This window comes from Manis pentadactyla, chromosome 4, assembly GCF_030020395.1.
Source record: "Manis pentadactyla isolate mManPen7 chromosome 4, mManPen7.hap1, whole genome shotgun sequence".
In the NCBI taxonomy this organism is placed as follows: domain Eukaryota; kingdom Metazoa; phylum Chordata; class Mammalia; order Pholidota; family Manidae; genus Manis; species Manis pentadactyla.
The window spans coordinates 144,052,475-144,065,915 of NC_080022.1; the positions used below are offsets into that span (position 1 = coordinate 144,052,475).

Below are 13,441 nucleotides of genomic sequence, written 5' to 3' on the forward strand. Positions count from 1 at the left end.
CGGGACCCAGCCGGCAGGGCACGGCCGGCGGTGGCGGGGGAGGAAGGGGAGGAGCTCCGAGCCCTGCGCCGCTCGCCCGCCCGCCCGCGCGCCTGCTGCCCTCGGGCTTCTGCCGGGCTGGGCTCTCCGGGTGGGTGCGCTTGAGCCCTAGGCCGCCGGAGCTGCCCGAACTGGGGGACCCGGCGCTTGCGGCTGTAGAAGAAATCATGGAGGATGTCTCTTGAGTCCGCCTCTTCTCTGCCTCTCTGTTTACAATATGGCGACCTGCCTTTAAATTATATTTTTATTCTCAGCGCCATTTTGGCTGCATATATGATTTGCAAACGTCTCCCAGGGAGCGTTGGGGGTAGCCTCGGAGTCTTTTCTGCGGAAGCTCCTCGGGGGCCGGGGCTGGGATCTCGCCGCTTTGGTCCCCGTTCTCTGCCCCCGCTTGCCCCCTGTTGCCTCTCAGAGCTGCCTCCCCTCCCAGTGGTGCCGCCTCTCAGGAAATCGGGCCGGGTTAGACAATTTAAATTGCCCTTGGGCGCTGATTTCACGTCTCCGCTCCGAGTCGGCGAGCCCTTAGTGGCAAAATTATTTGCAGCCGGGTCAGAATTGAGTGCGGTGGCTCAGTGAGGGCATTTTTAAGGAGCAGAGAGCGGAAAGCTGTGCGCGTTCCCCCCCCACACCCCCTTTACTGAACGCGAGGGGAGGGGAGAGACGGGGTTGGGTTGATCGCCTGCTGCTTGATCCTGCTCATCAGCTCAACCCAGAATGATCCTGCCAAGAAGAGTTTAAACTCCAGCTCTGCCTGGAGAAATCACCTCTGTCCTCCAGAAAAAATGCGCAAGGAACCCAAAATGCATCTCGTTCTGTTGGGTCTTGTTCTGTTGTTAAGCAGCACTTGAGTGAGACCCGTTTGTGAGAGAGCGGGAAGGAGAGGGGCTGTTTTGTTTGTTCCCACCAGTTTTTGATGTTGCCTTTTTTAGTCCTGTTTTTCTTTTAAAAATATAGGTTTTTCCTTAAGCTCTTTACAGTTTCATTCGCATTCCGTCTCTCAACTTGTGGAATTGTGCCTACTGTATATTTGTACTAATTGCAGGTTTTGGAACACTTATTAGATGACTGATACTGGGCAAATTAATCTGTGGTCGGAAGTTAAGTAGGAAGCTCCCATTACCGTTACTAAAGATACTGCTGCCCAGGAGGGCACCCCACCTTGGCTTATAATGTTGCAGGACAAAAATTATTATCCTAGAGGAAGCTTTGCTGCTGGCTTTAAAATTTTTATTATTAAGTGACTAATACCGGCAGGAAGGGTCTGTGGTTTTTAGCCTTTGTTTCCTATAAGGTGTGATCCACGTGGGGAAAATATCTCTGGTCAAGTTTCCTGTGCTGCTGTTGGACTTGGAAGAGATTTGTACCTGGATGTGGGTGTTGCTTACCAGTTAACTCCCAGTTGCTTTTGTTTTTTGTTGCGATTTTGTGATACACATATTAGGACTGAATTGTAGGTTTCTTGATTTAGAATGTGGGTTAATGTTTACCTCTAAGATGAAACTTAGTGTTAAACCAAGAATGGTAACTTACATATTGAGTGAAAATTTTGTTAGTTCTTTAGTCTTCTTACTTAATAAAGATGACATTGTTTATTAGAAACTTCAGGCATGGAAAAGGATGCTGTTTTGCCTTTTAAACTTTAAATCCTTATCTCTGGAACTTTTAATTAGATGAGTCAAAGTGTTGTCAAGTTTTAACAATTAGCAATTTTCACTTCACAAAGAGAGGGAGGGACTCTTTCAGCTGTTGGGGAGAATCAGACTTGCCTAGACTAAATGTCTTTTTTTTTTTCTTTCTTCTTTTTTTGCGGAGACCATGAATGGGACCTGGTAATCAGAGATTTGGGAATCCTAGTAAATGAGGCAGGACTTGTTTCACATCTCCAGTTCCCTTTTTGAAGATACCAGTACTGAATGTACCATTGACTTAATCTGACTTATTCTGGAAATCACAAAGCAAGAAGCCTTCTTTCAAGTGAGGTTTATCCCGCTTCCCTGCCTTTTTGCCCCACACTCTTCCCAGCACAAGTGAAGTAGTTCATTCACCATCTTAACCACAGTAGTTAGGTCAAGCAGTTAACTGTCTCAGAAAATTTGAATTCTGAGTGTACTCACGTTAATTTGTCCCATTATTGCTTATTTGTGCCTGTGGGAGTGCGTGCAGTTAGGAGGTGTGCCTTTATTTTCTCTTGCTTCCCTTTTTAACATACTAAGACTATTTATTTAAATAAGCATAGTAATAATAATTTTCCTTACATACAACTGTACAAGAGTGAAGATGGAGTTTTGTTAACCCTATAGGTCAAAATTGCAGTGCTGCTGTGGGTCTCCATTCAAAGCTGTGTGAAATAAGTCGTTTTCAGTTTCTTGTGTACCTTGCCAGCTTGCTGCACAGTGAACACCATCTAGTAAAATGTTCCAGAAGTGATTCTAGGCAAACTTACCTCCTGGGCTCAGTGACACAGCCATAACCACAGGGGATTTTTCTAAGATAAACTACTGGAGGAAATGACTGGTCAAATAAGCTGTTTTAATTGTCCTGTCTTTTCTCAGGGGCCACTGTTTTGTATGAGGAACAGTCCTCCCTTCCCAATTAGATGGGGAGCCCTGTTTCGGGGTTTTCTGTAATGATCCTCTGGGTGAGGGAATGAATTATCCTGCGCTCAGGACCATGACCTCACTGAAGAATTAAACTTAAGGAGCTGATGTTTTCATGTTTACTTAAGTGATAGTGTAATCATTTTATCCAAGTTTAACTGGTTTATCAGTTATTCAGAGTAGTAGTAGGGGGTGGTTACTAAACTGTCCCCAGAGAATTGGAAAGATAAGTTTTTAAGTTATCCCTAGTGAACCAGACCTTTATAACAATTGTCATGCCATAGTTGAGCTTTCTGAAAATACTGGTCTCCGTGGCCTGACTGGTCCCTAAAAAACCAGTTGAAAAGAAAAATTAGAGTAACTAGTGGAGCTTTAGTTGCCACTGACCCATCTTTCTGTTTGAGATGGATGGATTGTTCTCGCTGATAAAGAGTGAATACCATAGGGCATCAGTAATGAGGCTGGATGGTTTCCTCTGATTGCTTTCTCTCCTGGTATTTTGCTCCCAACAGGCTGAGACCAAAACGGTCTGATTGAGAGTGCATCTACCTCAGCAGACCTCAGCATGGTCGCTTCCCGTCAGACAGATTTCTGTAGCATTTGCCTCCGCATGTTATATTTGGAATTGTTGGCCGGCTTTCCTCTCTTTGGTGTTGGCAGCAAGATCCAAAATGAGGTTTTCGAAGAATGAGAGTAAAAAGGTCTCTGCACAGGCAAAACTAAGCTCAGCTTGGAGTTTTGCATATTTAATTTCTAGTGAATCATAACAAGAAAGGTTTCACACATTGAGTAGAAAACTGCTTTGCCGAAAATCTTTGCTGTTTGAACTTTTAAGGGGGTGATTTTTAAAATTTTTGTTGTGTTTATTAACTCCTCACTAGAATAGTATTCGGCAGTGATGGATTAAAATACATTTAAATTCACATCTTATGGCTGTTGTTTCTGACATTGTAAGTGGAATCCCAGCATTGGAGAACTGGAGGTGACAGCATTGGGACTGCCTCTCCTCACCCCACCCCCTCAATAATAAAAGGATTCAGCAATAAACAAACCTAATTGGGTTTTATGTGTATCTTACTTATTTTTGCATTTGCTGTGTTGTATTGGCCTTTGGGGGTGTAGTATTGCTTTTAAATGGTCCACTCAAACAGGGAGGGGGGCCCAGTAATGTTCAACTTTAACTTGCACGCTTCGCAAACTTAATTGGGAGCTCCAGAGCTAATTCTTGTGTGATAGGTGCTTTAGTTAAAAGATAAAGGACAAATCACTGTTCTGTAATGGGGTCTGTGGTGGGGACTTGATAATGGGAGTCTAGTAACTATAATGTTGTTCAAGTAATTGTACATTACCGATACCAAAAAAAAAAGTGTGCTTTAAAAAAAAAATCCTTTAGTACAGCATATAAAGAGGGACATGGCATCAGAAAGTTCACCAGAACACAGAAACCTATATTGTATGACACATGACTGATTGGCATTATTCCAGCTGCCAGTATTTATTACTGTCACCAAATAAACTGAAAAATTAAGAAACAGAAGCATTGAAAAAAAAAAGGTAAAGGACAATCACAGTTAAAAAATACAAGAATACTATTTGGCATGAGTTGTTTATTCACAAAATGTTTGTGACCCAGAGGGCTTTGGTTGCAAAGGAAGCATCAGAAATAACGAAGGTGGAAAAGGAGGTAACACTTCTCAAATTTTGGTGTAACTTAAAGGCAAGTACTTAGTGGTACTGTTGTGAAAAGTTGCTCATTTGGGGCCTATCCCAAAATTAATTCCCATAGTCAGTGACAGGTAGGATGTTGTTATAATGTCATTAATCTCCTGCTGTTCCTTAAGGCTCTGAAAGTTCTTTACAGATGGACTCCACTAATATATAAGGACCATTTTTGGCCTTTCTAAATGACTTGTGTATTTTTTACATGTGTAAATGTGTAAAAGACATATTTGGGTAGTGCTTGCATTTTAATCTGGAGGTGAGATTCATGTTGGTCTGTTTTAAGTTCTTAAGTATGTCTCCAAAAAACCAAATTATAAACTAAATAAAAACAATTGAATTGTCTAATATGAACCGAAAAGGGATTCAAATAGTCACTTCTGTGTGTTGAATGAAATACTGGTTTTCATTAAGCTCTGAGCGAAAGTACTAATAATAGCTTGAAATGACTCAGTGAGATTTCAAGGCTCATCCTTGTAGGATCTATGAGTACTTTATTCTAATGACTGAATACTATTCCATGTATGGATATGCCACATTTTATTTGGACATTTGGAGTGTTTCTACTTTTTGCTATTGTGAATAGTGATCCTATAAACATTTGGGTGCAGTTTTTGTGTATGGACATTTGTTTGCGTTTCTTTTAGGTATATACCTGGGAGTGTAGTTGCTGGGTCATATGGTAACTCTTAAGTTTAACCTTTGAAGAATTGCCAGATTGCTTTCCAAAATGGCTGCGTTATTTTACATTCCCACCAGCGGCGTATGAAGGTTCCAGTTTCTCCACATGCTCTCCAACACTTGTTGGAACTGTCTTCTTGATTAAAGCCATCCTAGATGGGCATGAAGTGGTATCTCATTATGGTTTTGATTTATATTTCCTTGATGGCTAAAGATAATTGAACATCTTTAAATGTGCTTATTGGCCATTTCTCTGTTTTCCTGGAGAAATGTCTTTTCAGATCCTTTGTCCAAATGTAATTGGGTTATTTGGTTTTTTATTACCAAGTTGTAAGAGTCCTTCATATATTGCAAATTATAAGTCCCTTGTCAGATATGTATGATTTGTAAGTATTTTCTCCCATTCTGTTGGGTTGTCTTCACCCATTTTTACTTAACTTTTTTGAGTCTTACTTAGAAAAAGGTGGTTGATTTAAGCCCATTTTAATATGTGTGCCTGATTAACTACATAATGGCAGTGAGTCAAGGGTTTCTTCTATAAACTCTAGCCCCAATGGTACATCTCAGTGGAAAGAATGTTACACTGTAACTTGGTATGTTGTTATTTCAACTTTTCTGGGTGACCCTTAGCAAAGAAGTACGAGGCTGTAAGTCACCCTAGAGGAAGAATAAAAAGTCCACCACATACCTTAAGCCAAGATGCCCACCTAGCACCCACCAGCCAAAATAGAAATTTCTATGTGTAGACACTTCTTGTACTTAGAGAAAGGCTCCAAGTTTAAGGAGGAAGATTTTAATTGCCTCAGTTTGATGGGTAGCAGCTTGGGGTGGAAATCACTTCAGTCAGCAGTCTTTTGAATCCAGTTAACAAGAACAAAAGTTGTACACTGTAGTGAACTCACCTGTTTATGTGTGTCTTTATGTAAGCCCAGATAGCAGTAAATAGAGCACAGATAATATTTGCCTGAAGGTTTCACTTGGCTTTAAAAAGAAACAGTTTGCTTTGATGCTTCCAAGAGGATTTCTGCTACATAGAATTGCAGATGTCCTGCTTTTTCACAGAAGAGGGTACGTCTCTTCTTCTGCAAGTGACAGGACAATAGAAAATAGATGAATTGATTATGGTTAAGAGTTTTGAAATCCATCTCTGAACTTTCTTGTCTCACACCCAGCATATACACAACAATTCCTTGGTTGTGTAGTTAACCAGGCCACTCTGGTGGAAGGTTCTGTTTGGGGTTATAATGGCACATACTAGGGTAATACAGCACAGAATTCTGGAAATGTATTGTTTTAAGATGTTAAGAGTTTTAAGGCACCAGAAAAATTTGTTTTCCCATCTCTACTGTGCTCGTCCTTTGACTTAGATTCCCCAGGGAGTATAACATGGCACACTGCATTGCCATTCAGTGAGTGACACTTATAAAAACACCTCTGCATAATGTTAGTCTCCCAAGATAGGACCAGAGTACAGCTGTACCCCTCTCGGTTCCCTGAAAGAGGAGGACATCGTATTCAATGCAGGTCCTAGACCAGATTTCAGAAAGGCACCTCAGTATTGTGGGCTTGTCACTGTACCCAGTACACATGCACAGGTCACTAGCTGGCTGCTTTCCCCATGACTCAAAAGCAGTTAAGAAGAATAAGAAAGTGACTCCATTTTTGCCTGCCATTTACAAATACGAAAATCTTCATCCTTGAAGCCTAAGGTTATTTCTAAATCTAGGTTTCAGCAAATAAGACAAAAGATGAAGTTTAAGTACACTTGTTCGGGAGGCAAAAGACACTGAGGAATACAGTAGACACTGATAAAGGTGAAATCATTTATTAGAACCATCAGCAAAAAGGAACTTGGTTACTACAGAGAGCTGTTGGATTCATTGTAAACAAACTTCAAGTACACCTAGCAGATTAATGATATTTTATAAGTAATGAAAAATGACTCAAAGAGCTACCCCTTTCCCTTTTGTAGTCGTGTACTAAATGCTTACTAAACTCCATGAAAACCAAAGGCTGAAGACCATTTCCTCTGCTCACTGCTGCAAAATACGTCACTGCTGTGGTATTACAAATGAGAGTCGGGCAAAGGTAAACATTGGTTGGGGAATAAATGATGTCTGGATTCTTCCAAGTATAAGGTACCTTTGTTAACACAAACACAGAGTGACCATTCCTTCCCCCCTAATTACATTTGCTTTCCTGTGTCTTAATAGATTTGGTGTTTAATCTTTGCCCTTCCCCTGTTTCCTAACAAACTGTACAGGAAATGTATCTCCCAGGAAATGTCTCCCAGTCTTGAAAGGAAAGAGAGTAACAGCAGGGTGGGGAAAAGCTCCATGCCTGAACCTAGTATCAGTCTTTCCCGCTGATTCGGGCTCTGCATGAGGCTCTTTTTCAAATAAGCTTGAGTGAGCAAGAGAGGACTCTCTATAGGGTTTGAATTTAACCATAACCTAAAGATGTCACTTTACCGCCAGGCAAGGATGGGGGAACCCTGAGAATTACTAACAAGTTTGAGTTCCGTGGTAGGACCTTGTTTGTGGAAGTGCAAGCACATTTACAGGCTTTTATCCACATGTGATCCTCAGTGACGTTGAATATTATTTTTTTCCTGTCTGCATTTGAGCAGAGAAGATAACAAATACATAGGACTTCAAGTGAGTTTAAATAAGCCTCTGCATTAGAAAACTGGGCAGTGTGGAAGCTCTTGTTCTTTCCACCATCCCTGGGTTCCTGTAATGACCTGGGAGCTTTTTTTTTTATCATTAATCTACAATTACATGAAGAACATTATGTTTACTAGGCTCCCCCTTCACCAAGTCCCCCCCACATACCCCATCACAGTCACTGTCCATCAGCATAGTAGGATGCTGTAAAATCACTACTTGTCTTCTCTGTATTGAAGAGCCTGCCCTGTACCCCCCACACACATTATACATGCTAATTGTGATGTCCCCTTTTTCCCCCACCCTTATCCCTCCCTTCCCACCCATCCTCCCCAGTCCCTTTCCCTTTGGTAACTGTTAGTCCATTCGTAGGTTCTGTGATTCTGCTGCTGTTTTGTTCCTTCAGTTTTTCTTTGTTCTTATATTCCACATATGAGTGAAATCATTTGGTACTTGTCTTTCTCTGCCTGGCTTATTTCACTGAACATAATACCCTCTAGCTCCATCCATGTTGTTGCAAATGGTAGGATTTGTTTTCTTCTTATGGCTGAATAGTATTCCATTGTGTATATGTACCACATCTTTATCCATTCATCTACTGATGGACACTTAGGTTGCTTCCATTTCTTGGCTATTGTAAATAGTGCTGCGATAAACATAGGGGGGCATCTGTCTTTTTCAAACTGGGCTGCTGGCATTCTTAGGGTAAATTCCTAGAAGTGGAATTCCTGGGTCAAATGGTATTTCTATTTTAAGCATTTTGAGGAACCTCCATACTGCTTTCCACAATGGTTGAACTAATTTACATTCCCACCAACAGTGTAGGAGGGTTCCCCTTTCTCTGCAACCTAGCCAACATTTGTTGTTGTTTGTCTTTTGGATGGTGGCGATCCTTACTGGTGTGAGGTGATATCTCATTGTGGTTTTAATTTGCATTTCTCTGATGACAAGCGATGTGGAGCATCTTTTCATGTGTCTGTTGGCCTTCTGAATTTCTCCTTTAGAGAACTGTCTATTCAGCTCCTTTGCCCATTTTTTAATTGGATTATTTGCTTTTTGTTTGTTGAGGTATGTGAGCTCTTTATATATTTTGGATGTCAACCCTTTATCGGATCTGTCATTTATGAATATATTCTCCCATACTGTAGGATACCTTCTTGTTCTATTGATGGTGTCCTTTGCTGTACAGAAGCTTTTCAACTTGATATAGTCCCACTTGTTCATTTTTTGTTTTTGTTTCCCTTGCCTGGGGAGCTATGTTCATGAAGAAGTCACTCATGTTTATGTCTAAGAGATTTTTGCCTATGTTTTTTTCTAACCTGGGAGCTTTTTAATTCCCATATTTGCTGCATCAGATAGAGCTCTGCTGGTTCTTGGTTTTAACAAAGCTCTGGAAACAGAAAAAACAGTAGACTTTTTCAGTTGACTATCATCAGTTATTAGTCAAAATACATAATGAAAATTATATTCCATTAATCTCATTAAACATGTCTAAACCTATAATTTTTCATAGTTCTATACAAAGGTTGGCCATATTCTACTTCCCTTAATGTTGCTTGCCACTTTTTGAAAGTCATTTTAAATGTAGGGAGAATTCTGTCACTAATTTTGACCTTTTGATAAACATTGTTATATCACTTTTGTTTTGCTTTATTCGTCCTTTGTAGTTTTGCCTAGCCATTATTTCTGATGCCTAATTCCATGATACCAGATGTCTCTGACTGCAGACTGGAGTTTGTTGGTGTTGAAGTAAGCTGTATAGTAAGAGAAGTGTCTGCTAAGTTTAAGCTGTGGGAAAGAGGCTTGTATAACCAAGGCTTGTAGGGTTGCTGTATGCAAGCTTTCCTCTTACCATTTTGTGTGCACACATTCAGGCTTTTAGGGTGATTATTCTTTCATTAGGGACCATCTAAGAGAAAAGTGGGCCAAAGGGAAAAACCATGGCACTCTGTCTCTGAGAAGTATGTTCAACACCTAAATAGGTCACTGGGGGGGTATAACTGGAAGGCTTGGGAAGCCTAAGTCAGCACTTAGCTGTGGCATCAAACCACAACAGCACAGTTTGACAGTGTGCCCAGGAGATTGCTTCAGTCATGTAGGGTGGAAAGCTTTGAGGTTTATAAGAAAAATTGGGGGAGGGGAGAGGGTAAGGGTAAAAGAAGGAGGGAATAAGTCTTACTATTTTGGCCCAAATTAATAGCATTATTCTCCCTCCTTTCTTTTTTTTAAGACCCTATCAAAGGAGGGTAAATGAAGTAGAAATCCTCCTTAGGGAAAAGCAGCTAGGTCTTAAGAAGAAATCTCTCTATATTTAGTTAGATTTCAAATAAAGATGTTGTTAAGTGTTTTTAGTTTTTCAGCCTTTATTGAATTTTAGGTTTAATATCTATAAGATGTACACTGATCCGATTTCTTGAGCTGTGTGCACAAGAAGAATGTGGCCTGGCTATTCCTTTGTAATAATCCACTAAATTTGGCCTCGAACAGTACCCAGTTTTCCATACTTAAGAAACTCTTCTGTAATAGGTATAATTGTTGGTCCTTCTTTCCAATGGAACATTCCCTAGGAACATTAGAAAGTGACTGGTGAGGCCAGAATGGTGACTCTTCCAAAACAGGTGGGCTCCAACATCTTTTATCATGAGGTGAATGAATAAAACCCACTTTAGAAATGTTTATAGCCAGCCCATTTTCCATTGTGGAGAAGCCAGGATGGCAAGAACAGCCAAACCAGTGATAGATTAGATCCTTGGCACACAGGCTCAGCATGTAGAGAAGTTAGCTGAGCAAACATCTGGTAGAACTGTTGGTGCTCTGCCCCCCATGCCTCCCTCCTTTCCCTACACTAGTAACCCTCTTCTCCAGGTGTCTTTGACTTGGACGGATGTCAAAAGCCAGCTCTGCATAGAAGGCAATAAAATTTGGGGGCACAGTCAGCTAGTTTGAAAGGATTTGTATGCCTGTGGAAGTGACGCAACTAGTGAAGTTTCTCAATGGGGCATTTGTAATGGCCTGGCACTTCATTGGTCTCCTTGTTAACACTGCTACTGAGGTTTTTCATGAAAAAACGGCAGTGCTTCTACTTTTTATGTACTTTGTGGCATTAGCTGTATTTGCATCGGTAACTGGGATGAAGGTGGGAAAAGGATTAAGGTTCAGGGATCCCATGAGTTTTCTGCTTTCATCTCCTGTATCCTTCAGTATGATCATCTTGGCCATGTGAACTTAAAAACTGATGCCCATACAAGTGTCCAGAGGAAGCTTACTGTTTCTGCTGACATTTGAATTTTATGAAATTTTGTTCTTTCAAAACATAGACCATTAAATTTGACTATATTAATGCAGTTTCTAATTTAAATTTTAAGAGATTTTAAAATTAAAACACAATATCTCCTAGCTTTTCCAAGACAAAAACTTGTTTCAGTCTTTAAAGGGCTTGTGCTCATAGTTTCCTTTGTAGATCAAGATGGGTGCTGGGAGGTTGAGACATGATTGTGATCCTGCCAGCGATCACCTTCACTCCCTCCCATTTTGGCTAGTACCAACACACTTCCTGAGCTGGCCAGGGCAGCAGGGCCAGTCTGAGGGGGAGTAGGCCTGTTCGGAGCATGTATTGTCTTTTGCTGTTGGTCTTACACAATGCCGTTAAATACAATTGCAGAATTTTTATCTGGTAGTGGACCTCAGATGGATGGATGAGACCCATGAACTGTGATATTAAGAATCAAAACTGCTCAGTACTATTGTTTGTTTGCCAAACACCCTACCACCACGAGTAAAAAGGAGGGGACATACAGATGATGTGGGGGACTGTGAAATCTTTCTTAGTCTAACTGGTATTTTATTTCAAATGAAACTGCCATGTATGGATAGAGAGCTTTAGGTTCTTGGACAGTGATGGGTTCTGACAGGGAGCCCTACCAGTTCATGTGACTGACCTCTTTTAGAGGAGAACCCAAGTGGAAGGCTGTTGGGATGTTGTGTACAGATATGCTATTTGCATAGTGTTGCTAAGTTTTTGTATTAAACAGAATATTTTGTCAGTTCAGGAAAAGAAAATGGAATGTGCTCTTTCTTAAGTATTTTTCATCCATTTGCTTCCTTTTGTCCTAATACATGCACCAAAGCTTTTAATTTGGTTAAGTGATACTTTCATGTCTCTCCTACCTTTGGCTCAGGTTTTTGAATGTTACTGTCGCTCAGCTGGATGGAGCGACATACAGCTTGTATGCAAGCCATACATCAGTAAGCTAACATATTTTGAAAAATTAGTCCAGATCCCAACACTGTTTTTGTCTGCATGTTGTAATGCAAAAAATAGGTCTCTGAAATAAAAGGCAGCCTTTCTGCTTCCCTGTCTCCCTCTCTCCCTCCACCTCTCCCCTCCTCCCTTTGTTCTCTTGTTCCCCTCCCCCCTCTCCCTTCCAGTTCCATACTGAAAAACGGCCTGCACTGGATGGGTAATTAACGCAGAGCTGTGGATCAACAGGTCCCACTGGTGGTGTCTAAATCTGAAGTAAATGTTAATGTGGTGCAGGTTCACATGTATTAGTAGGTGAGGGAGATGAGTGAGGTTAGACCCAGATCGGCCACACTGGTGTATGACTTGAAATAGATCCTCTTAATTAGAGAGCCAAGAACCATGACAACTACCAACATCTTCCACCTGCAGTGATGGGCTGCAGCCTCATTACTGAAAGAAAGAGGCATTCTAAATTAAAACTGGACTCTTCTTTGGCTGTGAGTTGGGATCATCTGTTTCTGAGTCTTTCACATGGAGAGGTCTGTCACTGCAGGCATTACAGTTAGCTGAGAAGTGTGTGTGTGTGTGTGTGTGTTTCTCTTTGATGACTCCAGAAATAGACTGACCTAGACACCCTCATCAGCAATAGAGATGGGTCATTTGGATTTGTTTATGAGAGTCTAGAGGTTGTCCTGCTGTAGAGGTTGGCTTTAGGAGTTTTAGTTTTGAAATTAATGTCCTTTACCAGCTTTCTAATTGGTTTGTGCACAGATGTTACTGTTAACAGGTTATAGGCTTCACAGAGAGCCAGACCAAACTCTGAGATGCATATCCTTCGATTGTACAATCTCTGAAGATTTAGAGCTCTATTGTTATGAACTATTTTACAGCTTACAGAATATCTTTATAATCAGGTAGTGGTTAAAATAAATAGTGAGTTGAAAAGCAGTAAACAGAGAACAAAAGCAAAAACACTTTCTGGCCAGGAATTGCAGGCCAGGGCTTTTAAACAAATCATCTGGAAGGAAACATCCACAACAGTGAAGATGGGAAGATACTCTGTAAGAGCTCTGTCCCCACAGGGTACTCTTCTCTGCCATGGCAAAGGCCACTTGTCTCAGAGAACTGCAGGCCATATTGTTTCAAAGCCAGAAAATAAAGTAGAGGTCCTTGACCTGCTGGCTAAAGAGATACTGGTTTCCTGAGACAAAGCAGCTCATATACAGAGGACAGATGTTCTAGAGTTCACCTTCCTTCCCAGGACTTAAACAGTTCTCAAAATACTATTGTGCTCTAGATGGACTTTAAACATCCATTCTCAGGAAGATGTCCCCACTCGCAGAACCTTCCTTTTATCATGTAGGTCTTCAAAATATGGAAATAGTACCTGCTTCTTAAACTATAGTTTCCTCCTGAACCCTTCAAGATCCTTAACCAAATTTGCCATCTTTAAATGATTGCCAGCTGAATCACCATTTACTGAATAGCTCTGAAAT

General features: G+C 40.9%; 1 protein-coding gene across 1 annotated transcript in view; it reads left to right on the forward strand.

Annotated features, from left to right (window-relative positions):
- PHF12 (PHD finger protein 12) overlaps nt 1-13,441 on the forward strand; it is a 38,304-nt gene that overhangs the window by 1,797 nt on the left and 23,066 nt on the right. The gene's annotated exons all lie outside the window — the stretch shown is intronic.